This window comes from Balaenoptera borealis (genome assembly GCF_965194805.1).
Source record: "Balaenoptera borealis genome assembly, chromosome: 6".
Lineage (NCBI taxonomy): Eukaryota > Metazoa > Chordata > Mammalia > Artiodactyla > Balaenopteridae > Balaenoptera > Balaenoptera borealis.
This window is the reverse complement of record NC_138863.1, coordinates 89,452,049-89,476,419: the sequence shown is the minus strand read 5'-3', so window position 1 is coordinate 89,476,419 and position 24,371 is coordinate 89,452,049. Positions and strand designations below refer to the sequence as shown.

General features: G+C 36.8%; 1 protein-coding gene and 1 long non-coding RNA gene across 2 annotated transcripts in view; one reads left to right on the top strand and one right to left on the bottom strand.

Annotated features, from left to right (window-relative positions):
• The window catches only part of LRP1B (LDL receptor related protein 1B), a 1,905,856-nt gene that overhangs the window by 377,127 nt on the left and 1,504,358 nt on the right, over positions 1 to 24,371 (bottom strand). The gene's annotated exons all lie outside the window — the stretch shown is intronic.
• The window catches only part of LOC309630517, a 29,650-nt gene continuing 18,313 nt past the window's right edge, over positions 13,035 to 24,371 (top strand). Inside the window, exon 1 of the long non-coding RNA XR_014245730.1 lies at positions 13,035 to 20,643. This is a non-coding gene — a long non-coding RNA (uncharacterized lncRNA). The remainder of the gene's footprint in view (positions 20,644 to 24,371) is intronic.

Sequence of the window (24,371 nt, the reverse complement as noted above, 5' to 3'; positions counted from 1 at the left end):
AGTGTATATGACCTCTGACTCAAAAATTCTACTTCTAGGAATTTATACTTCAATGATGCCAGTACAGGAACAGAAAGACTTGTGTATACAAATGTCAAGTGCTATAATTTTTGTAATAAAAAAGCATTCTGAATGGCTTAAGGTCCATACTTTAAAATGTGTTAACTAAATATGGCACATTCACAAAATGGGGTACTATGTAAGTGTCCGAATAATGAAGTAGTCCACAGATACTGATATAAAACAAAACATCATCATATCTTAAGTTTAAAAAAGCAAGTTTCAGGACTATATATACACATGTATATATGTTTAGATATACATTTGAACCTGCACAGAAAAGTCACATACCATATTACCTCTCTGAAATGGGATGGGGACTTACCAAAAATCCTTCCTGGAGATTCTGATTTTTGTTTTTACAATGAATATTTTTACATAACAATAACTCAGCAAATAAATATATAGAAAGGAGCACTGATAGTGCTAAAACTCTCATTCAGCAAAAAACACAATAATGAGTACTGTGACAAGGATAGCAAAGAAATAGGGATGATTTCAACACAGCAATAACAACATAGTCAAACTCAAGAAGCAAGTTGTTTGGGCCATTCAGTTTCTTGGTTATATGACTCATATGAGTAGAACTCAATTAAGGTCAGCTACTAAAATAGTAAAGAGTAGTTCTCAAAGTGTGGTCCAATGGACCACCAGCATCAGCATTAACTGTGAACTTGTAGAAATGCAAACTCTCAAGTTCTACCCCAGACTCACTTAATTAGAAACTTTGGGAGCAGTGCCCAGCAATCTCAGTTTTTTGTTTTTTGGTTTATTTTTGGGGGGGGGGGGTGCACCCTGCACCATGTAGGATCTTAGTTCCCTGACCAGGGATCAAACAGTGGAAGTGCAGAGTCTTAACCACTGGACCACTAGGGCAGTCTCCAGCAATCTCAGTTTTAACGAGTCTTCCAGGAGATTCTGGTGCATGATAAAGTTTTTGAGCCACTATAGGAGAGAACAGTGATTAAGAGTAAAAGCTCAGACTTCTATTTCAGCTTCAAGACATAAAGAGCTTGAAAGACAGCACTCCCTTCCTTACAATAAGAAAAGAGCTGAACAAAATGAAAATCAACAACTTTTCCTGCACCAATCAGAAAACAGAGGTCACAGGGCAAACCATCAACTGAAATCTGGAGAGAAAGGCAAATACAGATAATCACAGATGAGGTCAGGTTGCCAAGAACACAAGCCACTGGAGCCATAAGCATCTAAGAGCACTTAAACAGTAATTTTAATAAGTTGTTGGAGTTGGAGTATAGACTAAAGTAAAAATGAGAGGTTCCTACAATCCAGTCTTAGGGGATATCCACACCTCTGTGGGTTTTACTTCTAGGAACTCCACCACATTCTCAAAGTGAAAAACCATGAAAAAGCCTCATGTTCCTGGCAGGGGCAGGGGAAAAATAACCATTTAAAAATATGCTGAGAGAATTTCAATTACAAAGACCCATTCAGCAAGAGAAAAGATTTTACTTGAGACTTATTCATTATGGGGGGAGAAAAGTTACCCAGCTCCATCCCCTCTAGTCTCCCTATCTCATCTAACATGGAGGTGGGGGTGGCTAGGCAAAAGCTACAAGGCTCAGACTCTATTTAAGAAGGAGTTTTTAGGGAAAAACAAAGGGAATAAAAAAGATGAAAACAAGGATGCTAGAGGAAACAGAAGCCTCATATACCTAAAGTTACAGCAAACAACAAACACAGCCCGACTCCTTGCAAGATTAATATAAAACCTCACACTATAGGCCTATTCACCTTGGTTCTATTACCTGACACATCATGCCCAGCTTTCAATACAAATGTGCAAGCCATGCTAAAAGGCAAAGAAAAACACAATCTGAAAAAATAAAGCATGCGTCAGAACCAGAATAACATATGACAGATTCTGGATCTATCAGACAGGGAATTTACAGTAATAATGATTAAGTTCAAAGCTCTAGTGAAAAAAAGACAACATTCAAGAACAGCTAGGTAATGTAAGCAAAGACACAGAAACTGTAATAAAGAATCAACAATAAATGCTAGAAATCAAAATCACACTAACAAACATAAAAACTGCCTTTGTATCTAGGGATCAGCAGGAGACCTAGATACAGCTCAGGAAAGAATAAGTGACCTTGAAGACACGTCAATAGCAACTTCCCAAGTTAAACGCAAGGATTAAAAAATAAAAACCAAATTGAAAAGAATATTCAAAAACTGTGGAACAATTTCCAATGGTGTTAACATACACCTTATTAGAGAAGAAATGAATGAGAAGAAAGAGATAACGGAAGAAATATTTGAAGTAAAAATAAATGTGAAATTTCCAGAATTAATGCAAGACACAAAATCACAGATCCAAGAATCTCAGAGAACACTAAGCAGAATGAATATTAAAGCATCTATATTTAGGCATAATACATTCAACCTGCAAAAAATCAGAAACAAAGAGAAATCTTGAAAGCAGCAAGAGGAAACATATAGAGGAACAAAGATTTAAAAATTATACTGAACTTTTCATTAGAAACCATGCCAAAAAAGGGAGTGGTGTAAAATATTTAATATGTTGAAAGGGAAAAAAAGAGCCTAAAATTCTATATCTGGTGAAGTTATTCTTCAAAATTAAAGGAGAGCCTGCTTCCACCAGGGGAGAATCCAATGAGGGGTCTGCAGCCTGGAAGAGGGCCTTCACCTAAGCATGCTGGCACCTTGATCTCAGACTTTCAGCCTCCAGCATGGAGGTGGATCAAGAAGGATCTTGCTGCGATTTATGTCAGAGAGTGTTCTGCCTGTGTTTTCCTCAAAAAGCACTCTTCTTAGTTGACCAATTTTACAGTAAAGATCATGATTTCAGTTTTTGAGTGCTAAAGAATTTTACTTGGGACAATATACAGTTTAACCTGTAAAGCATTTCAAGCCTTTGAAAAAGATGGGGAGGAGAGAAAAAAATGTTGATTTGTCTACTTGCAATCAATTATAAAGATTGTATGAAAAAAAGCAACTATGATTACCTAAGGTTCTGGAGGGAAAAAATGTTGAAACAACATGCTCAACTCAGAGCTCCAGAAATATTATTGTCTTTGACCTGTAGCCCTACTCCATCCTTGAATTTCTGATCCCTAAAGGAGTCTAGTTGACCTTTTATCTTGAAGCCTGTGAACTGACTTAAGTATTTTGTATCCACATTCTGGCAAAACCCATCACTACAACTTTTCTCTATTGCTGTCCATCCTTGAAGTTCCCCTCCAAATTTTCTGGATTTTACTGGAAATGCCTATGTCATCATTTAAATAATGTTGTCGAGAGGGAGCTTCAATATGGCGGAAGAATAAGACGCGGAGATCACCTTCCTCCCCACAGATACATCAGAAATACATCTACACGTGGAACAACTCCTACAGAACACCTACTGAACGCTGGCAGAAGACCTCAGACCTCCCAAAAGGCAAGAAGCTCCCCACTTGTACCTGGGTAGGGCAAAAGAAAAAAGAAAAAACAGAGACAAAAGAATAGGGACGGGTCCTGCACCAGTGGGAGGGAGCTGTGAAGGAGGAAAGGTTTACACACATTAGGAAGCCCCTTTGTGGGCGGAGAATGCAGGTAGCGGAGGGGGGAAGCTTCGGAGCCACGGAGGAGAGCGCAGCAACAGGGGTGTGGAGGGCAAAGCAGAGAGATTCCCGCACAGAGGATCGGTGCCGACCGGCACTCACCAGCCCAAGAGGCTTGTCTGCTCACCCGCTGGGGCGGGCGGGGGCTGGGAGCTGAGGCTCAGGCTTCGGTGGATCCCAGGGAGAGGACTGGGGTTAGTGGCGTGAACACAGCCTGAAGGGAGCTAGTGCGCCACAGCTAGCCGGGAGGGAGTCGGGGAAAAGGTCTGGAGCTGCCGAAGAGGCAAGAGACTTCTTCTTGCCTCTTTGTTTCTTGGTGTGTGAAGAGAGGGGATTAACAGCACCGCTTAGAGGAGCTCCAGAGACGGGCGCAAGCCGTGGCTTTCAGCGCAGACCCCAGAGACGGGCATGAGACGCTAAGGCTGCTGCTGCAGCCACCAAGAAGCCTGTGTGCAAACACAGGTCACTATCCATACCTCACCTCCCAAGAGCCTGTGCAGCCCGCCACTACCAGGGTCCCGTGATCCAGGGACAACTTCCCCAGGAGAACGTGCGGTGCACACCTCAGGCTGGTGCAACATCACGCCGGCCTCTGCCGACGCAGGCTCACCTCGCGTACGTACCTCTCCCTCCCCCCCACCCCGGCCTGAGTGAGCCAGAGCCCCCGAAGCAGCTGCTCCTTTAACCCCGTCCTGTCTGAGGGAAGAACAGACACCCTCAGGCGACCTACATGCAGAGGCGGGTCCAAATCCAAAGCTGAATCCCTGGAGCTGTAGGAAAAAAGAAGAGAAAGGGAAATTTCTCCCAGCAGCCTCAGGAGCAGTGGATTAAATCTCCACAATCAACTTGATGTACCCTGCATCTGTGGAATACCTGAATGGACAATGAATCATCCCAAATTGAGTAGGTGGACTTTGGGAGCAACAATATATATATATTTTTCCTTTTTCTCTTTTTTTGAGTGTGTATGTGTAGGCTTCTCTGTGTGATTTTGTCTGTATAGCTTTGCTTTTACCATTTGTCCTAGGGTTCTGTCTGTCCGTTTTTTGCTGTTGTTTTTTATTACTTAAAAATTTTTTTCTTAATAATTATTTTTTATTTTTTATTGTACTAGATTTATTTTATTTTACTTTATATTATTTTATTTTATCTTCTTCTTTCTTTCTTTTTTTCCTCTGGTTTATTCTGAGCCATGTGGAGGACAGGCTCTTGGTGCTCCAGCCAGGCATCAGGGCTGTGCCTCTGAGGTGGGAGAGCCGAGTTCAGGACACTGGTCCACAAGAGACCTCCCAGCTCCACATAATATGAAACGGCGAAAAACTCCCAGAGAGCTCCATCTCAGTGGCAAGACCCAGCTCCACTCAACGACCAGCAAGCTACAGTGCTGGACACCCTATGCCAAACAACTAGCAAGACAGGAACACAACCCCATCCATTAGCACAGAGGCTGCCTAAAATCATAATAAGGCCACAGACACCCCAAAACACACCACCAGACATGGACCTGCCCACCAGAAAGACAAGATCCAGCCTCATCCACCAGAACACAGGCACTAGTCCCCTCTACCAGGAAGCCTACACAACCCACTGAACCAACCTTAGCCACTGGGGACAGGCACCAAAAACAACGGGAACTATGAACCTGCAGCCTGCAAAAAAAGGAGACCCCAAACACAGTAAGTTAAGCAAAATGAGAAGACAGAGAAACACACAGCAGATGAAGGAGCAAGGCAAAAAACCACCAGGCCTAACAAATGAAGAGGAAATAGGCAATCTACCTGAAAAAGAATTCAGAGTAATGATAGTAAAGATGATCCAAAATCTTGCAAATAGAATGGAGAAAATACAAGAAACGTTTAACAAGGACCTATAAGAACTAAAGAGCAAACAAACAGTGATGAACAACACAATAAATGAAAGTAAAAATTCTCTAGAAGAGATCCATAGCATAATAAATGAGGCAGAAGAACAGATAAGTGACCTGGAAGATAAAATAGTGGAAGTAACTACTGCAGAGCAGAATAAAGGAAAAAGAATGAAAAGAATGAAGGACAGTCTCAGAGACCTCTGGGACAACATTAAATGCACCAACATTCAAATTATAGGGGTCCCAGAAGAAGAAGAGAAAAAGAAAGGGACTGAGAAAATATTTGAAGAGATTATAGTTGAAAACTTCCCTAATATGGGAAAGGAAATAGTTAATCAAGTCCAGGAAGCACAGAGAGTCCTATACAGGATAAATCCAAGGAGAAACACACCAAGACACATATTAATCAAACTATCAAAAATTAAATACAAAGAACAAATAAAAGCAGCAAGCGAAAAACAACAAATAACACACAAGGGAATCCCCATAAGGTTAACAGCTGATCTTTCAGCAGAAACTCTGCAAGCCAGAAGGGAGTGGCAGGACATATTTAAAGTGATGAAGAAGAAAAACCAACAACCAAGATTACTCTACCCAGCAAGGATCTCATTCAGATTTGATGGAGAAATTAAAACCTTACAGACAGGCAAAAGCTAAGAGAATTCAGCACCATGAAACCAGCTTTAGAACAAATGCTAAAGGAACTTCTATAGGCAGGAAACACAAGAGAAGGAAAAGACCTACAATAATTAACTCAAAACAATTAAGAAAATGGTAATAGGAACATACATATTGATAACGACCTTAAATGTAAATGAATTAAATGCTCCAACCAAAAGACATAGATTGGCTGAATGGATACAAAAACAAGACCCATATATATGCTGTCTAGAAGAGACCCACTTCAGACCTAGGGACACATACAGACTGAAAGTGAGGGGATGGAAAAAGATATTCCATGCAAATGGAAATCAAAAGAAAGCTGGAGTAGCAATTCTCATATCAGACAAAATAGACTTTAAAACAAAGACTATTACAAGAGGCAAAGAAGGACACTACATAATGATCAAGGGATCGATCCAAGAAGAAGATATAATAATTGTAAATATTTATGCACCCAACATAGGAGCACCTCAGTACATAAGGCAAATACTAACAGCCATAAAAGGGGAAATCGACAGTAACACAATCATAGTAGGGGACTTTAACAACCCACTTTCACCAATGGACATATGATCCAAAATGAAAATAAATAAGGAAACAAAAGCTTTAAATGATACATTAAACAAGATGGACTTAATTGATATTTATAGGATATTCGTTCCAAAAACAAAAGAATACACATTCTTCTCAAGTGCTCATGGAACATTCTCCAGGATAGATCATATCTTGGGTCACAAATCAAGCCTTGGTAAATTTAAGAAAATTGAAATCGTATCAAGTATCTTTTCTGACCACAACACTATGAGACTAGATATCAATTACAGGAAAAATCTGTAAGAAATACAAACACACAGAGGTTAAACAACACACTAGTTAATAACCAAGAGATCACTGAAGAAATCAAAGAGGAAATCAAAAAATACCTAGAAACAAATGACAATGAAAACATGACGACCCCAAACCTATGGGATGCAGCAAAAGCAGTCCTAAAAGGGAAGTTTATAGCAACTCAATCCTACCTTAAGCAACAAGAAACATCTCAAATAAACAACCTAACCTTACACCTAAAGCAATTAGAGAAAGAAGAACAAAAAAAAAAAAAAACACAAAGTTAGCAGAAAGAAATCATAAAGATCAGATCAGAAATAAATGAAAAGAAATGAAGGAAATGATAGCAAGGATCAATAAAACTAAAAGCTGGTACTTTGAGAAGATAAGCAAAATTGATAAGTCATTAGCCAGACTTATCAAGAAAAAGAGGGAGAAGACTCAAATCAATAGAATTAGAAATGAAAAAGGAGAAGGAACAACTGATACTGCAGAAATACAAAGGATCATGAGAGATTACTACAAGCAACTATATGCCAATAAAATGGACAACCTGGAAGAAATGGACAAATTCTTAGAAATGCACAGCCTTCCGAGACTGAACCAGGAAGAAATAGAAAATATGAACAAACCAATCACAAGTAATGAAACTGAAATTGTGATTAAAAATCTTCCAACAAACAAAAGCCCAGGACCAGATGGCTTCACAGGCGAATTCTATCAAACATTTAGAGAAGAGCTAACACCTATCCTTCTCAAACTCTTCCAAAATATAGCAGAGGGAGGAACACTCCCAAACTCATTCTACGAGGCCACCATCACTCTGATACCAAAACCAGACAAAGACATCACAAAGAAAGAAAACTGCAGGCCAATATCACTGATGAACATAGATGCAAAAATCCTCAACAAAATACTAGCAAAGAGAATCCAACAGCACATTAAAAGGATTATACACTATGATCAAGTGGAGTTTATCCCAGGAATGCAAGGTTTCTTCAATATATGCAAATCAATCAATGTGATACACCATATTAACAAATTGAAGGAGAAAAACCATATGGTCATCTCAATAGATGCAGAGAAAGCTTTTGACAAAATTCAATACCCATTTATGATAAAAGCCCTGCAGAAAGTAGGCATAGAGGGAACTTTCCTCAATATAATAAAGGCCATATATGACAAACCCACAGCCAACATCGTCCTCAGTGGTGAAAAACTGAAACCATTCCCACTAAGGTCAGGAACAAGACAAGGTTGCCTACTCTCACCACTATTATTCAACATAGTTTTGGAAGTGTTAGCCACAGCAATCAGAGAAGAAAAATAAATAAAGGGAATCCAAATCGGAAAAGAAGAAGTAAAGCTGTCACTGTTTGCAGATGACATGATACTATACATAGAGAATCCTAAAGATGCTACCAGAGAGCTACTAGAGCTAATCAATGAATCTGGTAAGGTAGCAGGATACAAAATTAATGCACAGAAATCTCTTGCGTTCCTATACACTAATGATGAAAAAGCTGCAAGTGAAATTAAGAAAACACTCCCATTTGCCACTGCAACAAGAAGAATAAAATATCTAGGAATAAACCTACCTAAGGAGACGAAAGACCTGTATGCAGAAAATTATAAGACACTGATGAAAGAAATTAAAGATGATACAAATAGATGGAGAGATACACCATGTGCTTGGATTGGAAGAATCAACATTGTGAAAATGACTCTACTACCCAAAGCAATCTACAGATTCAATGCAATCCTTATCAAACTACCACTGGCATTTTTCACAGAACTAGAACAAAAAGTTTCACAATTTGTATGGAAACACAAAAGACCCTGAATAGCCAAAGCAATCTTGAGAAAGAAAAACGGAGCTGGAGGAATCAGACTCCTGGACTTCAGACTATACTACTAAGCTACAGTAATCAAGACAGTATGGTACTGGCACAGAAACAGAAATATAGATCAATGGAACAGGACAGAAAGCCCAGAGACAAACCCATGCACATATGGTCACCTTATGTTTGATAAAGGAGGCAAGAATATACAGTGGAGAAAAGATAGCCTCTTCAATAAGTGGTGCTGGGGAAACTGAACAGCTACATGTAAAAGAATGAAATGAGAACACTCCCTAACACCATACACAAAAATAAACTCAAAATGTATTGAAGACCTAAATGTAAGGCCAGACACCATCAAACTCTTGGAGGAGGGCATAGGCAGAGCGGTCTATGACATAAATTGCACCAGGATCCTTTTTGACCCACCTCCTAGAGAAATGGAAATAAAAACAAAAATAAATGGGACCTAATGAAACTTAAAAGCTTTTGCACAGCAAAGGAACCCATAAACAAGATGAAACGACAACCCTCAGAATGGGAGAAAATATTTGCAAATGAAGCAACTGACAAAGGATTAATCTCCAAAATTTACAAGGAGCTCATGCAGCTCAATATTAAAAAAACAAACAACCCAATCCAAAAATGGGCAGAAGACCTAAATAGACATTTCTCCAAAGATATACAGATTGCCAACAGACACATGAAAGAATGCTCACCATCATTAATCATTAGAGAAATGCAAATCAAAACTACAATGAGATATCAGCTCACACTGGTCAGAATGGCCATCATCAAAAAATCTACAAACAATAAATGCTGGAGAGGGTGTGGAGAAAAGGAAACCCTCTTGCACTGTTGGTGGGAATGTAAATTGATACAGCCACTATGGAGAACAGTATGGAGGTTCCTTAAAAAACTAAAAGTAGAACTACCACACGACCCAGCAATCCCACTACTGGGCATATACCCTGAGAAAACCATAATTCAAAAAGAGTCATGTACCACAATGTTCATTGCAGCTCTATTTACAATAGCCAGGACATGGAAGCAACCGAAGTGTCCATCAACAGATGAATGTATAAAGAAGATGTGGCACATATATACAATGGAATATTACTCAGCCATAAAAGGAATGAAACTGAGTTATTTGTAGTGAGGTGGATGGACCTAGAGACTGTCATATAGAGTGAAGTATGTCAGAAAGAGAAAAACAAATACCGTATACTAACACATACATATGGAATCTAAAAAAAAATAAAAATGGTAATGAAGAACCTAGGGGCAAGACGGGAATAAAGATGCATACCTTCTAGAGAATGGACTTGAGGATACGGGGAGGGGGAAGGTAAGCTGGGACAAAGTGAGGGAGTGGCATGGATATATATACACTACCAAAGGTGAAATAGATAGCTAGTGGGAAGCAGCCGCATAACACATGGATATCAGCACGGTGCTTTGTGACCACCTAGAGGGGTGGGATAGGGAGGGTGGGAGGGAGGGAGATGCAAGAGGGAAGAAATATGGGGACATATGTATATGTATAACTGATTCACTTTGTTATAAAGCAGAAACTAACACACCATTGTTAAGCAATTATACTCCAATAAAAAAAAAAAAGACACAGACTTAGAGAATGGAGTTGAGGACACGGGGAGGGGGAAGGGTAAGTTGTGACGAAGTGAGACAGTGGCATGGACTTATATATACTACCAAATGTAAAATAGATATCTAGTGGGAAGCAGCCACATAGCAGAGGGAGATCAGCTCGGTGCTTTGTGACCACCTAGAGGGGTGGGATATGGAGGGTGGGAGGGAGGCGCAAGAGGGAGGACATATGGAGATATATGTATATGTATAGCTGATTCACTGTGTTATAAAGCAGAAACTAACACACCATTGTAAAGCAATAAATAAATAAATTAATTAAATAAATAAATAAATAAAAATTAAAGGAGAAATAAAGACTTACTCTAAGAGACAAAAAAAAAAAAAAAGAGAGAGCGAGAGAGAGAGAATTCATTGATAGTAGACTTTTTCTGAAAAAAATTTTAAAAGAGGTTCTTCATGGAGAAGAAAAATGATATATGTTAGGAACTCAGATCTATATAAGGAAAGGAAGAGTAAGAAAAGGAATAAATGAAGGTAAAATAAAATCTTTCATTTTACTCTCAAGCTATTAGATAACATTTTTCAAAATAATAAAAATATGTTGGATGATTACAGCATATGCATAAGTGAATGAATGACAATAATGTTTTATAGGATGTGAGGGAGGAATTGGTAAAACTCTCTTATAAGGAACTTGCACTACCCATGAAGTAATATAGTGTTATTTTAGAATGGGCTTAATTGGTGTTAAGTATACATGCAAATTATAAGAAAACCATTAAAGGAAGTATAATTAATATGCTAAGAGAGGAGAAAAATGAAATCAAATAAAATGCTCCATTAAAACCAGAGAAAGCAGAAAACTGAGTGTAACAAATAGAAGACAGTTACAAACATAAATATTAAACAGACTACATCAATAATCACTTTAAATGTGAATGGTCTAAATATACCAATTAAAAGACAAAGATCATCAGAGTGGGTTAAGAAAAAGACCCAACTATCCACTTTAAATACAATGACACAGATTAATTGTAAAGGGATGGATAAAGATATACCATGCTAATACTAATCAAAAGCAAGCTGAAGTATCTTTATTAATTTCAGACAACACAGACTTTAGAACAAAAAACGTTATCAGGGATAAAGAGGGGCATTACATAATGATAAAGGGATCAATTCTCCAAGAAGACATACCAGTGTATACGCAATATAATGACAGAGAATCAAAACACATGAGGCAAACACTAAGAGAACTGCAAGGAGAACTACACAAATCCACTATTATAGTTGAGGATTTCAGTTCCTCTCTTTCAGTGTTTGATAGATCAAGCTGGCAGAAAATCAGTAAGGATGCAATTGACCTGAACAGCACCATCAATCACTTTGATCTAATTAATGTTTATAGGATACTTCATTCAACAGCAGCAGAATACACATTCTTCTTAAGCTCACATGGAACATTTATTAAGATAGACCACAGTCTAGACCATAAAACATACCAAAAAATTTAAAAGAATAGAAATCATGCAAAATATGTTGTCAGACCAATTAAACTAGAAATCAATAACAGAAAGATAGCTGGGAAATCCCCCAAGTATTTGGAGATTGTGCAACACATTACTGAACACATGGGTCAAAGAAGATTCAAGAGAAATTTACAAATAGTTGAATGAAACAAAATACAACTTATCAAAATAGTGGGATGCAATAAAACATGTGTAGAGAGAAATTTATTGCATTAACTGCATATGTTAGAAAATAAGAAAGATCTAAAATCAATAATCTAAGCTTTCATCTTAGGGATCTAGAGAAAGAAGAACAATTTAAGTCTGAAGAAAGCAGAAGAGAAGAAATAATACAAATTAGAGCAGAAATCAATGAAATTGAAAACAGGAAAACAACAGAGAAAATCAACAAAATCTCTGGAAAAAAATAAAATTGATAAACCTCTAGCAGGTTTACTAAAAAAAACCAGGGAACTAAGACAAATTACTAATATAAAAAATGAGAGAGCAGCCATTACTACCGTTGCTGAGGATACTGAGGAGATAATCAGTGAGAACTATGAACAAATGAATATTTGTACCCCCAAATTTGATAACTTCGATGAAATGGAAGCATTTCTTGAAGGACACAAACTACCAAAACTCACACAAGGAAAAATCAGTAACCTATTAAAGAAATTGAATCAACAATAATCTTCCAAAAAAGAAAGCACCAGACCCAGATATTTTCATTGGTGAATTCTACCAAATATTGAAGAACAAAATGATAGCAATTCTCTACAATCTCTTCCAGAAAATAGAAGCAGGAAGAATACTACTCATAACCTATTCTATGAAGCTAGCATTATTACCCTAATACCAAAATCAGATAAAGCCATTACAAAAAAGGAAAACTGCAGACCAATATTTCTCATGAACACAACTGCAAAATCCTCAAAAAAATTTAAGCAAGTCAAATCCAACAGTGTATGAAAAGAATTTTACGCTACAACAAAGTGGGATTTTTTCCAGCATGCAAGGCTGGTTCAGCATTTCAAAATCAATCAATGTAATACACCACATCAATCAATGTAATACACCACATCAACTGACTAATCAAAAAAAATCTTATGATCATATCCATTGATGCAGAAAAAGCATTTGACAAAATCCAACACCCATTCCTGATTAAAAAAACTCTCAGCAAACTAGGAATAGAGAGAGAATTCCTCAGATCAATAAAGAAAAATACCTCAATAAACCTACAGCTATTATAAATGATTGAATAATTAATAAATAAGGAAAGTGAGATAAATATCACATGTAAAAGAACTAATAATAATTTACATGAATATTCCCTCAAGGAGAGGAAGCATAACTCTTCACTTTTTAGTTGTAGACTGTGCATATTCCATACAAAGTGTTGATAATGCAAAAAAAGGAAAAAAGAGTAATTTTACAGTGGAGAAGACAAAGAGTACTTCAGCCAAGTAATCAAGAATAATATGAATAGTCATAAATCATGTTGATAGTATATATGCTTGATATGATGTGATGAAAATGGCATTTTACATCTGTGGTCTTCCTCCCAATTACCAATAACTCTAGTCTTACCATGAGAAAAAAAAGACATCAGACAAATCCCATTTGAGAGACATTCTACAAAATTCCTGACCAGTATTCCTCCAAACGTTCCAGGTCATTAAAACAGGGAAAGTCTGAGAAACTGCCACAGCAAAGAGGGGTCTAAAGAGACATGACAACTATATGTAATGTGGTATCCCAAATAGGACACTGCAGCCAGAAAAAAACAGTACATTATGTAAAAATGAGAGAAAGCTAAATAAACTATGGACTTCAGTTAATAATAATGTATCAGTATGTATCAATAATGGCTCATTAATTATAACATATATCTCATTACTAGTAGTAGAAACTGGGTATCGGATAAATGAGAAGTCCCTGTACTACCTTCTCAGTTTTTCAGTAAATCTAAAACTTTCTGTTATTGATAAAAAGGTTGCAGGATCAATTTTGAGTTCTAGCTTTCTAATTTTCTATTTTTAAATTATAAGCTACTTCACTTCTTGAAGCCTTATTTTTCTCCTTAAAAGACAAGTATGATAACAGAAAATATATCTTATAGAGTTACCGTGCAGATTAAGTGCTATGTGAAGCTTTTAGTAGAATGCCTGGAACATGATAAAAACGCAAAAGGAAAATAATTATTACTATAGCCAACAAGGAGAATATGTGAGTCATCTAGGTTTTCCTATCAAGGAAGAGAGAGAAATTTGTGATGAGCTTGGTATAAGAGCAATTCCACTTGTATTGGGCTCAGAGTTAAAAACATTCTTTATTACATTATTATTTTTAGTAGTGGTGTAGTATTCACATTCATTCATTATCCTCTTTTATTTCAGTGTACCTTAGATAAGAATTACAATTATTTTCCTTAGATTTTTGGTTGTAATAACTTTAGAGCTGAGGTAGTTGAACTTCATTATAAAGACACTCTCAGAAGCAAATTGTTTCATTGCCTAGAATGGCACACTTGCCCATCAGTAGTCTGTGAGTCTTCTATCCTATATTATATACTCTATTCTGTGACCTTTATTATAATAGATGAAACCTTCGTTGGGTAAATTACTAGTCATGATGAAAAATATGGTGCAAATAAGTAAAGAAAGATGAGTTTCATACATTTTGTTGTCTGGAACATATATGTATATATCTAAGAGAGGACAGCTAAGACACCTGATTAGTAATTTAATGGGATTCACTCCTGTATTTGATAATGAAATGACACATTGAGTGCCATAAATCTGGCAAATCTTGGTCAGTCCTCTTCTTCATGAATCTACTTTAAGTCATTCTTAGTAATCTACACTATCTTTACAGACTGGCTATTTATTTGAGGGTATTTTAAACAAAACTGAGATAAATGCAGACCCACTGTTAGAAGCAACAATCTCTGGCAGCCAATATTCTGCAAATAACTGGTACTGAGCTGAGATTATTGCAGCCAATATATTAGATGAAACCAGGAGCTTTGTGAACCACTTTGAAAAACATTCTTTCACAATCAAGAAATTTCCTCTAGATTCCACCTGCAAAAATCAATACTGATTCTTGTAAAAAGCTTCTTGAACCCTTAGCATGGAAGAATCAATGCCTTTGGCAGATTATGTATATAGCATGGCATGCATTATACAGTTAATTCAATAATAAGCATTAATTCCAGGTCAGCAGACATTCATCAGCCAATGCTCTCATGAAAACAACTGTCAAATGCTTTGCATAAAGCATGGCCAAAATAATTTGAGGATCACTGTTGGAAATAAAATATGATTTCTATCATTTCTTTATAGATAGAAAATGTATTTGTGCATTTAATTACTCATTATAGATGTATTAGTATTTTCTGTCATCAACTCATGTTGTAAGTAATAAAGTCACAATATAAATTCAAGTGCCTGTTCCTTAGGAGCTGCGAGATATACATCTATATATCCATATCTATCCATATCTATGTCTCTCATTTTATTTATATATATATAAACATATATATATGCTTTTGTACATAAAGTTCTCTAAAGAAAGTAAAGGTAACTGGAAATAGCATAAAATGTGTATTCAATTATAAATAATTGCTATACTAAAACAAATAATATTTTACATTATTTTTCTAATAAGATTTAAGAAGCTAAAGTTCCTTGAAGTCTGGGCAATAAATGCATTAGCCACAGACACAGCCTACTTCTCTTCAGTATCCTGGAGGAAAAGCATTTTATTAATTTGGTGGGAAATATACAATATGGCTGTGAGATTCCTTGCTGAAATCTAAAGCCACTTGGCTGAGAAGACGGTCCAAGGAATGAACAGAACAAGAAATCTTGTGGAAACATAAGAACTCAACTTTGGATCTGGCTCACAAACAGCATATTTCATTAGTGGATTTGGGAAAAAGGGAAATGCTATATCATGTTTCTCAGAAACAACTACAAAGTTACAGAATTCCTACACAATTTAGTGATACAAAGAGGATATGAGACTGACCAGAGATCATTCCATGGGCAGAATTTTAGGAAGTTAATTTTGTAGCAAATGGCACCAATGTTCCAGTGACAGATACAGAGGAATGATGCTCTGGAAAGAAAGTAGGGAACAAATTGCTATTAGTCAGAGGATGGATGAGAGTCCCAGCCTGAGATCAGATCTTTAACTCCACGGTTTATCTTCCACTGCTCATGCCTCAGTCAACATAAATTGTAATTTCAATAACTTCAAGTCTCCTTTCAATGGCCCATATCAAGATGAGGCCTTGGGGAGTATGTAACTTCTGATTCTGTGCTTGAATGTGCTTAGAGATATTTCTTCAAACCTATCTGATATGCATTTCCATACATTAGAAGATGATGTATGCTGTTAAACAATCCAAACAGTTATCTTTGGCCCCAAAGGATTTCTGCTTCTGCATAAACGTTATTTTAGAGTTCAAATTCTTTCCGCAATTTGTTGTCTGTCATTTTAGTTTTCCTGATCAAAGGAAAGTTAGTCTGGCTCCGGCACCAGATGCCACTGCTGTAGACCTTCCTGGGCATCAGCACCTGCTGCAGCCTCTTAGAGAAGATGGGACTGGCTTTGCTGCCCCTCCTTCACCTTTGAGCTGCTGTTGCATGGCCCAGTAGGTATTTTACTAAAAGCTTAAGTTTCAGCAACACTTTTTTTACACTGGGACCCTCTAAAAATCCAATTAAAAAATAGATAAATCTGAGAGCCAGTAAAATTTGACCATACTGAAAATGTGGGTTAGAAAAGTCTTCCAACACTAACTTTCTAAAATTAATTCTCATTTGTGTATGATCAAAGCATTAGCATTTGGCATTACTCTTCTAGACAAGAAGTCATAAACGTAGCCAAAGACACCTGCATCATATAAAGTGATGTAGTTTGCCACACATTGTAATGGTAATATCTCAGAGTTAGTAGAGGATCTTCCTGATCCTCAATGACGGTAAGTTGTGTTTTATTTTTCTGTCATTTTGTTTGTAATTTTATTTTGTATCATATTCTAACATAGATACAACAAAACTCTGACTTCAGGTGAGGAATGATATGTGTTAAGAATCATTTAAATTCTCTATAAAGCAGCAGCCCCCAATCTTTTTGGCCCCAGGGACCCATTTCGTGGAAGACAATTTTTCCACGGATGGGGAGAGATGGTTCAGGCAGCAATGTGACCAATGGGGAGCGACGGGGAGCAGCAGATGAGGCTTCACTTGCTTGCCCACTGCTCACTTCCTGCTGTGCGTCCCGGTTCCTAACAGGCTGCAGACAGGTACCGGTTCCCGGCCCGGGGGTTGGGGACCCCGCTACAAAGCACTGTGATATGCCTAGTGGTTATAAGCATGGACCAGCATTTCTGGAGGGGCGTGTTCTAATTCACTTTATTGTCACAACTACTGTATGAGTAGGTGAAATTCTTATCACCAAGTTAAGCATGAGACGGGTCAGGCAATTCAATGGTGAGGCTGCGATTTAAACCCCATGAGTGATGATTTAGTGGGTGGTATCTGCAGTGGAGAATGGCACAAGGTAAAGTATGAAAAGATTAAAAACTCTCTGAGGATGGAAAATGTTACATTTCTAGCACCAAGCACCATATTTCAAAGTAGCTGATGTCTGATATTTTTTTCCTAAATAAAAATATATTTGATTAAATGAATGGAAGTAACTGATTGTCTGCCACACTGGCTATAGTGTGACACAGTGGTATCTTCTCAGTTTTAATTGACCACTAGGCTTGAGAAGTGACTCAACTGGTGTACTCTATAAGGCATGTGTAAATGATCAGAACCTAAGTATTTTCCCCATTAAGAAAAAAAAAAAATGACACGGAGTATCTCTTGACCATTCCTTCTTGTTGTCCATTGGAGAAAATATTATACATTGCAACTTTAGTGATTATTAATTAAAAAACTAATCATTCCTGATATTGCATTTTTTTGGTCATTGTGGAAACTCTTGAGACACTGCAGGATCCTAAGGCATTTTGTCCCAGACCTTAGGCTGTAATACAAATCCTAGGCTCACCTTGCATGAATAGTCGTGCTGGTTCATTTAAATGGCACTGACAGCTCATGAGCTTCATACTGAGAGGCCAATTTGAAATAAGATGTTTTCTTGTTTCAGTATCTGAACATTGCTTACTCCATTCTAAAATTTATGCAGGGTGATACCCCGAGCTATGACAGTTTTAAAAGTTTTCCTTTTCTGCTTTACTTTCCCTCAGTATCTTTTCCATGAGAGAAGCAGAGTAATCCTTCTAAAACAAGGTTATATTATTTCACACTTCTGTCCCAAACCCCATAGTAGCTTCCAGTTTTACTTATAATAAGTACGAAGTCCTTACTGTGGTGGTAAGACCCAAGATGGTCTGGTCCCAGTCACCATTCTGACCTAATCAACTTCCGTTTTCTTCTTGCTGACTCTTTCCAGCCACATGGGACTTCTTGCTTTTTCCTGATTCATCAAACAGGCTTCCAGCTCAGGGCCTTTGCATTTGTTGTCCCTCTTGCAGGGACATTCATTTTTCAGCTCTCCTCATACCCTAGAGTTTTCTGCTCGAATACTGCATTCTTAAAAAATACTTCGCTGACCACCCTGTTAGCTCCTGTTAACACTATTTGATGAATATATTTGTCAGTTTATTATCTCAGTCCCACACTATAATATGAGCTCCAAAAAAGTGGGGAGTTATCCATTGCTTTATCACTAGGTCCCATAAGAGAGAGAGCCTGATACATTATAGGCATTTAATATTTGTTAAATGAATAAATAAAATAATGAATTGATCTTAAAAAAACACAAAAAACTAAAAACCCTTCTGCACATTTTCTAAAACACTATCTTTTATTTCTGCTGACCATGAAATATCAGCCACATGTTATGGATAGAACTTGTGTTCGACGTTACTCTTTTTGTTAACATAATATATAGCCATGCGCCCTCACTTACCAAGGCCATTTTAATGTCAAATTTGAACCATTCAAGAGTCTTCACAGTAAAACTCCACAGAAAAGACAAAATTATAATTCATCTTCTATGCTATCCACAAAATTGCAGTGCTCAAATGGATATTAAAGCTATGTAATCTAAGTAGCAAAGACTTTTGCAGACGGCTGTTCTTTTCATGAAATTTAAATCTTGGAACAATGATTGATAGGGTAGAGGGAAATTAGCCTTCCCAAGATTTCGCAAGTTCATCAAAAGCTTTATTCTTTAATAAGCAAAGGCAATGAATAAGAGTTCTTATTGTGGCAAAAGTCTAAATGGACAGATTTTTAAAATAAAAAGTTTTACTTTTAAGTGTCTCTGTGTGATTCCCTTTAAAATGGCATAGAACCCCTTCAACATCTGGATGCCAAGGAATGAGCTTACTGGAATAAAGCTTTCTAAGATTTTCCAAAATAGTCGTTAAGTTCAATTCACTTCTATGATAACTATCACAGCTGGACCTGATGACTTTATGGTGACTTTATCTATCTATCTCTCAGAGTATTTTAGGGATCTTGAAAAAAATGTTCTTAAAATCCTATACCTGGCTTCCCTGGTGGCCAGTAGTTAAAAATCCACCTGCCAACACAGGGGACATGGGTTCGAACCCTGTCCGGGAAGATCCCACATGCCACGGAGCAACTAAGCCTGTGCACCACAACTACTGAGCCTGTGCTCCAGAGCCCGTGTGCCACAACTACTGAGCCCATGCACCACAACTACTGAAGCCTGCTCACCTATAGCCTGTGCTCTGCAACAAGAGAAGCCACTGCAATGAGAAGCCTGGGCACCACAACGAAGAGTAGCCCCCGCTCGCTACAATTAGAGAAAGCCTGCGCGCAACAACGAAGACCCAAAGCAACGAAAAATAAATAAATTAAAAAAAAAATCCTATACCATGTCCTCTGTTTTACTAGACTGTAAGTTTTGTGAGGGTAGAGACCTTCAGTGTCCTGCTCTGCATTGAATCTCCAGTGCACCTAAGTAGTAAAGTTACACATAAAATACTACTGTGTCTTTACTTCCTGATAAGTGACCTTTCTTTAATTTGTCAAAGACATACATAAGGCTACAAAAGAAATGAAGTTTTGATTAAGTAAATACAATGAGAAAAGCAGTTCAGTTTTTACTTAAAAAATAGGCTTTGAGGCTTACATTAGAAATAATATTTCTAAAAGCCAAACCTAAAAAATCAGATAAACTGGGTTTATTTGAAGAAAAGAAAATGTGTTCAAGATCCAGAACAAATAATGTAGCAAATTAAGTTGATGTCAGAGCAATAGATTTGGAAGAGAATTAAAGATGAAATAGCTGAGCCAAACTCCCTAGATAATCTGATAAGTGTTGTTGATTTTGGCAAAGGGGGTGAGTGACATATACCTTCATAGAAGTTTCTGAGGCTGAAGATGAGATCCATCATCTGGATGGACCAGGGAGTCAGCATTGAGAATAGCCTCCACTCACCTCCTTTGACATTTTTTGTCAGTGCCAAAGAGCTATTTGAAAGCAAGGATAATGCCTGCAAGCCTTGCCTTGCCATTCAAGTGAGAATCCCATAGCCTGTACAGAGAAGTTGCCTCATCTGTTCAACTCATCCTACTGACTGGTGCCCACACATCACCCAGAAGAAGTAGAGTGTATGCCCTGAAATTTTGGTGAGTCCCATCTGAACTGCCTACAGGGGCATCTAACTTCAATGTCCTAAGACATTTTTAAGTCCCACAGTAAAGAAATATAGAGTCCTAGGTGATCACCTGGATTATGATAATGTGGAAAAGAAACCTGAATCATCAGTACCTGGTGAGACCAGAGAGTGATAAAATCCACCCCCAGTATATCTCACATGGTGAAGGCACTAAAAATATTTTCCAATATTCAGGACATATCTTCTTTTTGTGACATTTAACTCATATTCATACATAAATGTTGTTCTGGACTATCTATCAATCTATCTGAAATAACCTTTTTTTTTTTTTTTTTTTACTTTGTATTCCATCTTGCTGTATAAATGTTCTAAGGTGGTTGTGAGCACTTGTGAGTATTTTATGTGACTAAATATGCATATGTATTGTTTTATTTACCTCAGTTTACCAGGAAGGATAAACACAATTTTCATATTTAATTAAAGTCTATAACACAGACAGATTTTACAATTCTGAATGTAAAATAAGTAAAACTATACTCTTTTTCCCCAAATAGGGGAAAATGTATATATATCCAAGATGGCCTACCTTTCCTTAATACTGGCATTATAATTAGGTAATATCCCAAACTTTTTCCTCTCCAAACATTTTCTTCTTAATAGTTGGTGCTATTAAGAAGGTAGCTATACCACAAACTTTGCTCTCTGGCTGTACTTCATTGTTCATATCATTAATAAAAAGGATGTATTGACTACTTTCTCTTCACAAGGTACAGGAAAAGACATGGAAGAAATCCTGTTTTGAAAGACAGAATAAACATATTGTACAAAACGTTTTATTTTTGTAACATATAATGCTTAAATGACAGAAGAAAAATGTAATCTGATTATTGGCAGTTACTACATTAATTATACAACTGCCATTAAAATATGAATTTAAAAAATATAATGGTAGGCTAATGTGAACAAAAGTAACCTAGTGAGGCCTTAGAAATCCTCCTGCTTGGTTAAAATGAAAAACAAAACAATTTGCTTCTATTTTTTGTAAAATGCGGTCATCCCAAGGGTTCCATCTTCTCACAAAGAAATTCATCAAAATTACACAATTTTGTTACCTACTTATTCAACCTGAATATACATGATCACCATTTCAATGTGCAATTTTCATAGATATTGAGCTTATTAGGATATAACATATAGTGTGTTCCATTTGTCTAACCTAGTAAACTCAGAGGGTATGAATCATATTTACTCAATGGTTTTATCTTATATGTCAGAAAAAATAGGGTGGAAAGGTAGGAGGTGTGATGTGGGAAAGGTATGTCAAAATAATGTTGAGCAGTCTGTAGACATTTTTCAAACAGCTTACATTCAGTAGAGCATGCTGGATCTTGGACTTCTCTGCAACTTTCTCTCAGTTCTTCTAGTAATATTCATAAACTCATTTTGCAGCTTTGCTCTTTTTCTCCCTGCATGCTGATTCCCCAGCTGTTTAATTTTTTGCTATTACTTATTTCAAAAGCATCTCAGCTTTAAAAGACAGCAATAGTAACAGAACCAAGTGCCAGGGCACTAGCATCACACTTGGCCAATAACTTACATTCCCGTAGGAAGATATTGATTATATATGAATGTGTAAGAAACCTGTCATTTTTACTCATCTCTACTTATATTGGGCAGATATAGTTATTACTATAAACTTGTTTTTAAAAAGCCACTATTATGCCTTTGCGGGTTTTGTTTATTATTTTCAAAGGACACATAATAACATCAGTCATTTCATGCACTGTGCAAACTGTGTACATCATCTGGTACATGACCCTATGTTTTTTGCCACAATAAAATGGGTATTTGAGTGTTTACAGAGATTCTAAAGTAGCCACTCAGTATAAGTATTCTTTCTTTGTCTTACTGTTATTTTTTTTTCTAATCTAAGTATGTAAATTATCTGGTTAAAAGAAAAGCATTCTGAAATATTAGTGAACTGTTTCCTGTCTAAGGTGATAAATACAAAATCTTCCCCATAATTACCTCTTGGATTTCTACTATTTCTTCACATTTCTTTAAAACAAAAATGTTATTTGGTATCATGACCCCCTCCGTTGACCCCCTCTCTATTTTCCCTATGAGTCAAATCCTGACTTCATTTCTAACCAGACAGACACCATAGAGAAACATTTTCAATATGCTTTTGTTAGCATCCTAGAAATCTTTAATCGTCCATTCTTCTATTGTCTATTCATTTGTCTGTGTTTAATCATAGAACCAGGTTATTGGACCCAGCAGGATTGAATAATATGGGAAAAATCACATACTCATATGCATTGGCCCCCTACAGATCCATACATTGATTTAAAATTGTGGATAAGCTGAGACATGAAGAAGGCTTGCTTTCCCGTTCCAGTTTTACAACTGGATCATAAGATCTATGACCTGATTCAGAACTTAGTTACTAACCTGCAAAACTGGGAATAATATCCGTCTTCTAGAAAAGCTGTGAAAATTTTAACTGAAGTAACATTTGTGATGGACATAAATTCATTTCTCTCATCTCAGATTCACTCTAGGAAACACATGTTTTGAATTGAATGCTATAGAAAACCAATCTTTCAATTTCTTAAACTTTTAATCTCTCAATCAGTTGAAATCATATGTCCACAGAAAAACTTGCACACAAATGTCCACAACAGCATCATTCATAACAGTGAAAAAGTAGAAGTAACCCAACTATCTATCAATCGATCAATAAATCAAAATGTGGTATGTATATATAATGCCATATTATTTGGCAATAAAAAAGACATGGTTGCAACATGAAGGGACTAAGGAGGGAATATACAACATGGAAGGAATAAAAAAAATGTTAAGTAAAAGAAGCCAGTCACAAAAGACCATGTATTGTATGATTCCATTTCTATGAAATATTGGTAGCAGCCTAATCTATGTACATTAAATGTAGATTCGTGGTTGTCTATGTCTGGGTAAGCTGGGGGAATAGGGAGTCACTGCTAATGGGTAAGGGGTATCTTTTTGAGGTGATGAAATGTTCTAAAATTGAAAATGGTGATGGTTGTACAAGTCGGTAAATAATACTAAAAACTACTGAGCTGTAGACTTTAAAAGGATGAATTTTATGGTGTGTGAAATATATCTCAATAAAGCTGTTATTTTAAAAAATTGGCACAAGTAGCAGAAGTCCAGCAGTAGATATCTATGAGAGAACAAGAGGAACAAAGCATTAAAATGATAGATAGACACAAGGTGGTAGCTGAAATTATTTGTTTGTGAGCAGTAGTGAAATAATTTTTTTTTTCCAGAAAAAATAGGCACGGATGAAGGGTTATGTATGTTTTGGGGAAAGAGGTTGGTGGTAGCTTATAGGGCTGTAGCTACAGGATTGATGATGTGGAAGAGCAAGAAAACACTGCCTATTACACTCTTTAATATGTTTAATATGGAAAAAGGATTATGTGTATATGGATGTATTTGGTAAAGTGCTATGCTCACTTTAAAAGGTATTACTGTTCTCTTAGCAATAGTCAGGAAATTTTTAATTGTCTCCAGCTGAATTCTTCTTACATCTGTTGTAGTAGCTGTTCCTTCTCTACTTTCCTCAAGTATTCAAATAGAACCCCAGTGTTTTATTTTATAACAGAGAAAAATGAGCACAATGCTTACATCTAGCCATTCTGACACGATGATAGTTTGATTGACTCAGCTGGA